This window comes from Carassius carassius, chromosome 6 (assembly GCF_963082965.1).
Source record: "Carassius carassius chromosome 6, fCarCar2.1, whole genome shotgun sequence".
NCBI classification, from domain to species: domain Eukaryota; kingdom Metazoa; phylum Chordata; class Actinopteri; order Cypriniformes; family Cyprinidae; genus Carassius; species Carassius carassius.
The window spans coordinates 35497210-35503209 of NC_081760.1; positions in this window are offsets into that span (position 1 = coordinate 35497210).

A 6000-nucleotide genomic window follows, 5' to 3' on the forward strand; every position below is an offset into this window, starting at 1 on the left:
GCAGAAACATCTACAACAACAGAGACTTCCACATTCACAACAGTTCCTGCTGAAATATCCACAACTAGTGTAGCAGTAACATCTACAGCAACAGAGACTACCACAATCACAACAACTCCTGCTGAAACATCCACTTCCATTGCAGTAGAAACATCTACAACAACGGAGACTTCCACATTCACAACAACTACTGTTGTAACATCCACCTCTAGTGAAGCAGAAACATCTACAGCAACAGAGCCCTCCACAATCACAACAACTCCTGCACAAACATCTACCACTAGTACAGCAGAAACATCTACAACAACAGAGACTTCCACATTCACAACAGCTCCTGCTGAAACATCCACCACTAGTACAGCAGAAACATCTACAACAACAGAGACTTCCACATTCACAACAGTTCCTGCTGAAACATCTACCACTAGTGCAGCAGAAACGTCTACAACAACAGAGCCCTCCACAATCACAACAAGTCCTGCAGAAACATCTATCACTAGTACAGCAGAAACATCTACAACAATAGAGACTTCGACAATTCCAACAACTCCAGTTGAAACATCCACCATTATCACAGCAGAAATATATACAACAACAGACCCCTCCACAATCACAACAACTTCTACTGCAGAAACATCTACCACTAGTGCAGCAGAATCATCTACAACAACAGAGACTTCCACATTCACAACAGTTCCTGCTGAAACATCCACAACTAGTGTAGCAGAAACATCTACAGCAACAGAGACTACCACAATCACAACAACTCCTGTTGAAACATCCACTTCCATTGCAGCAGAAACATCTACAGCAACAGAGACTTCCACATTCACAACAACTCCTGCAGAAACATCCACCACTAGTGCAGCAGAAACATCTAAAACAACAGATCTCCCCACAATCACAACAACTCCTGCTGAAACATCCACTTCCATTGCAGTAGAAACATCTACAAAAACGGAGACTTCCACATTCACAACAACTCCTGCAGAAACCTCTATCACTAGTACAGCAGAAACATCTACAACAACAGAGACTTCCACATTCACAACAGCTCCTGCTGAAACATCCACCACTAGTGCAGCAGAAACATCTACAACAACAGAGCCCTCCACATTCACAACAACTCCTGCCGAAACATCTACCACTAGTACAGCAGAAACATCTACAACAACAGAGACTTCCACATTCAAAACAGCTCCTGCTGAAACATCCACCACTAGTACAGCAGAAACATCTACAACAACAGAGACTTCCACATTCACAACAGTTCCTGCTGAAACATCTACCACTAGTGCAGCAGAAACGTCTACAACAACAGAGCCGTCCACAATCACAACAAGTCCTGCAGAAACATCTATCACTAGTACAGCAGAAAAATCTACAACAATAGAGACTTCAAAAATTCCAACAACTCCAGTTGAAACATCCACCATTATAACAGCAGAAATATATACAACAACAGAGCCCTCCACAATCACAACAACTACTGCAGAAAAATCTACCACTAGTGCAGCAGAAACATCTACAACAACAGAGACTTCCACATTTACAACAGCTCCTGCAGAAACATCTACCACTAGTGCAGCAGAAACATCTACAACAACAGAGACTTCCACATTCACAACAGTTCCTGCTGAAACATCCACAACTAGTGTAGCAGAAACATCTACAGCAACAGAGACTACCACAATCACAAAAACTCCTGTTGAAACATCCACTTCCATTGCAGCAGAAACATCTACAACAACAGAGCCCTCCACATTCACAACAACTCCTGCAGAAACATCTACCAATAGTACAGCAGAAACATCTACAACAACAGAGACTTCCACATTCAAAACAGCTCCTGCTGAAACATCCACCACTAGTACAGCAGAAACATCTACAACAACAGAGCCGTCCACAATCACAACAAGTCCTGCAGAAACATCTATCACTAGTACAGCAGAAACATCTACAACAATAGAGACTTCAAAAATTCCAACAACTCCAGTTGAAACATCCACCATTATAACAGCAGAAATATATACAACAACAGAGCCCTCCACAATCACAACAACTACTGCAGAAACATCTACCACTAGTTCAGCAGAAACATCTACAACAACAGAGACTTCCACATTCACAACAGCTCCTGCAGAAACCTCTATCACTAGTACAGCAGAAACATCTACAACAACAGAGACTTCCACATTCACAACAGCTCCTCCTGAAACATCCACCACTAGTGCAGCAGAAACATCTACAACAACAGAGCCCTTCACAATCACAACAACTCCTGCAGAAACATCCACCACTAGTGCAGCAGAAACATCTACAACAACAGAGCCCTTCACAATCACAACAACTCCTGCAGAAACCTCTATCACTAGTAAAGCAGAAACATCTACAACAACAGAGACTTCCACATTCACAACAGCTCCTGCAGAAACATCTACCACTGGTGCAGCAGAAACATCTACAACAACAGAGACTTCCACATTCACAACAGTTCCTGCTGAAACATCCACAACTACTGTAGCAGTAACATCTACAGCAACAGAGACTACCACAATCACAACAACTCCTGTTGAAACATCCACTTCCATTGCAGCAGAAACATCTACAGCAACAGAGACTTCCACATTCACAACAACTCCTGCAGAAACATCCACCACTAGTGCAGCAGAAACATCTATAACAACAGAGCCCTCCACAATCACAACCAGTCCTGCAGAAACATCTATCACTAGTACAGCAGAAACATCTACAACAACAGACACTCCCATGATCACAACAACTTCTGCTGAAACATTCACAACTAGTGTAGCAGAAACATCTACAGCAATAGAGACTTCGACATTTACAACAACTCCAGTTGAAACATCCACCATTATCACAGCAGAAACATATACAACAACAGAGCCCTCCACAATCACAACAACTCCCGCTGAAACATCCACCTCTAGTGAAGCAGAATCATCTACAACAACAGAGGCCTCCACATTCACAACAACTGCTGCAGCAACTTCCACCACTAGTGCAGCAGAAACATCTACAACAACAGAGCTATCCACAGTTACAACTACTGCAGAAACATCTATCACTAGTGCAGCAGAAACATCTACAACAACAGACACTTCCATGATCACAACAACTTCTGCTGAAACATTCACAACTAATGTAGCAGAAACATCTACAACAACAGAGACTTCGACAATTACAACAGCTCCAGTTGAAACATCCACCATTATCACAGCAGAAACATATACAACAACAGACCCCTCCACAATCACAACAACTACTACCGCAGAAACATCTACCACTAGTGCAGCAGAAACATCTACAACAACAGAGACTACCACATTCACAACAGTTCCTGCTGAAACATCCACAACTAGTGTAGCAGAAACATCTACAACAACAGAGCCCTTCACAATCACAACAACTCCTGCAGAAACCTCTATCACTAGTACAGCAGAAACATCTACGACAACAGAGACTTCCACATTCACAACAGTTCCTGCTGAAACATCCACAACTAGTGTAGCAGAAACATCTACAGCAACAGAGACTACCACAATCACAACAACTCCTGTTGAATCATCCACTTCCATTGCAGCAGAAACATCCACAACAACTCCTGCAGAAACATCCACCACTAGTGCAGCAGAAACATCTACAACAACAGAGCCCTCCACAATCACAACCAGTCCTGCAGAAACATCTATCACTAGTACAGCAGAAACATCTACAACAACAGACACTTCCATGATCACAAAAACTTCTGCTGAAACATTCACAACTAGTGTAGCAGAAACATCTACAACAATAGAGACTTCGACAATTACAACAACTCCAGTTGAAACATCCACCATTATCACAGCAGAAACATATACAACAACAGAGCCCTCCACAATCACAACAACTCCTGCTGAAACATCCACCACTAGTACAGCAGAAACATCTACAACAACAGAGACTTCCACATTCACAACAGCTACTGCTGTAACATCCACCTCTAGTGAAGCAGAATCATCTACAACAACAGAGGCCTCCACATTCACAACAACTGCTGCAGCAACTTCCACCACTAGTGCAGCAGAAACATCTACAACAACAGAGCTATCCACAGTTACAACTACTGCAGAAACATCTATCACTAGTGCAGCAGAAACATCTACAACAACAGACACTTCCATGATCACAACAACTTCTGCTGAAACATTCACAACTAATGTAGCAGAAACATCTACAACAACAGAGACTTCGACAATTACAACAACTCCAGTTGAAACATCCACCATTATCACAGCAGAAACATATACAACAACAGACCCCTCCACAATCACAACAACTTCTACTGCAGAAACATCTACCACTAGTGCAGCAAAAACATCTACAACAACAGAGACTTCCACATTCACAACAGTATCTGCTGAAACATCCACAACTAGTGTAGCAGAAACATCTACAGCAACAGAGACTACCACAATCACAACAACTCCTGTTGAAACATCCACTTCCATTGCAGCAGAAACATCTACAGCAACAGAGACTTCCACATTCACAACAACTCCTGCAGAATCATCCACCACTAGTGCAGCAGAAACATCTAAAACAACAGATCTCCCCACAATCACAACAACTCCTGCTGAAACATCCACTTCCATTGCAGTAGAAACATCTACAACAACGGAGACTTCCACATTCACAACAACTACTGTTGTAACATCCACCTCTAGTGAAGCAGAAACATCTACAGCAACAGAGACTTCCACATTCACAACAGCTCCTGCAGAAACCTCTATCACTAGTACAGCAGAAACATCTACAACAACAGAGACTTCCACATTCACAACAGCTCCTGCTGAAACATCCACCACTAGTACAGCAGAAACATCTACAACAACAGAGACTTCCACATTCACAACAGTTCCTGCTGAAACATCTACCACTAGTGCAGCAGAAACGTCTACAACAACAGAGCCCTCCACAATCACAACAAGTCCTGCAGAAACATCTATCACTAGTACAGCAGAAACATCTACAACAATAGAGACTTCGACAATTCCAACAACTCCAGTTGAAACATCCACCATTATCACAGCAGAAATATATACAACAACAGAGCCCTCCACAATCACAACAACTACTGCAGAAACATCCACCACTAGTGCAGCAGAAACATCTACAACAACAGAGCCCTTCACAATCACAACAACTCCTGCAGAAACCTCTATCACTAGTACAGCAGAAACATCTACAACAACAGAGACTTCCACATTCACAACAGCTCCTGCAGAAACATCTACCACTAGTGCAGCAGAAACATCTACAGCAACAGAGACTACCACAATCACAAAAACTCCTGTTGAAACATCCACTTCCATTGCAGCAGAAACATCTACAGCAACAGAGACTTCCACATTCACAACAACTCCTGCAGAAACATCCACTACTAGTGCAGCAGAAACATCTACAACAACAGATCTCCCCACAATCACAACAACTCCTGCTGAAACATCCACTTCCATTGCAGTAGAAACATCTACAACAACGGAGACTTCCACATTCACAACAACTACTGTTGCAACATCCACCTCTAGTGAAGCAGAAAAATCTACAGCAACAGAGACTTCCACATTCACAACAGCTCCTGTAGAAACCTCTATCACTAGTACAGCAGAAACATCTACAACAATAGAGACTTCAAAAATTCCAACAACTCCAGTTGAAACATCCACCATTATAACAGCAGAAATATATACAACAACAGAGCCCTCCACAATCACAACAACTACTGCAGAAACATCTACCACTAGTGCAGCAGAAACATCTACAACAACAGAGACTTCCACATTCACAACAGCTCCTGCAGAAACCTCTATCACTAGTACAGCAGAAACATCTACAACAACAGAGACTTCCACATTCACAACAGCTCCTCCTGAAACATCCACCACTAGTGCAGCAGAAACATCTACAACAACAGAGCCCTTCACAATCACAACAACT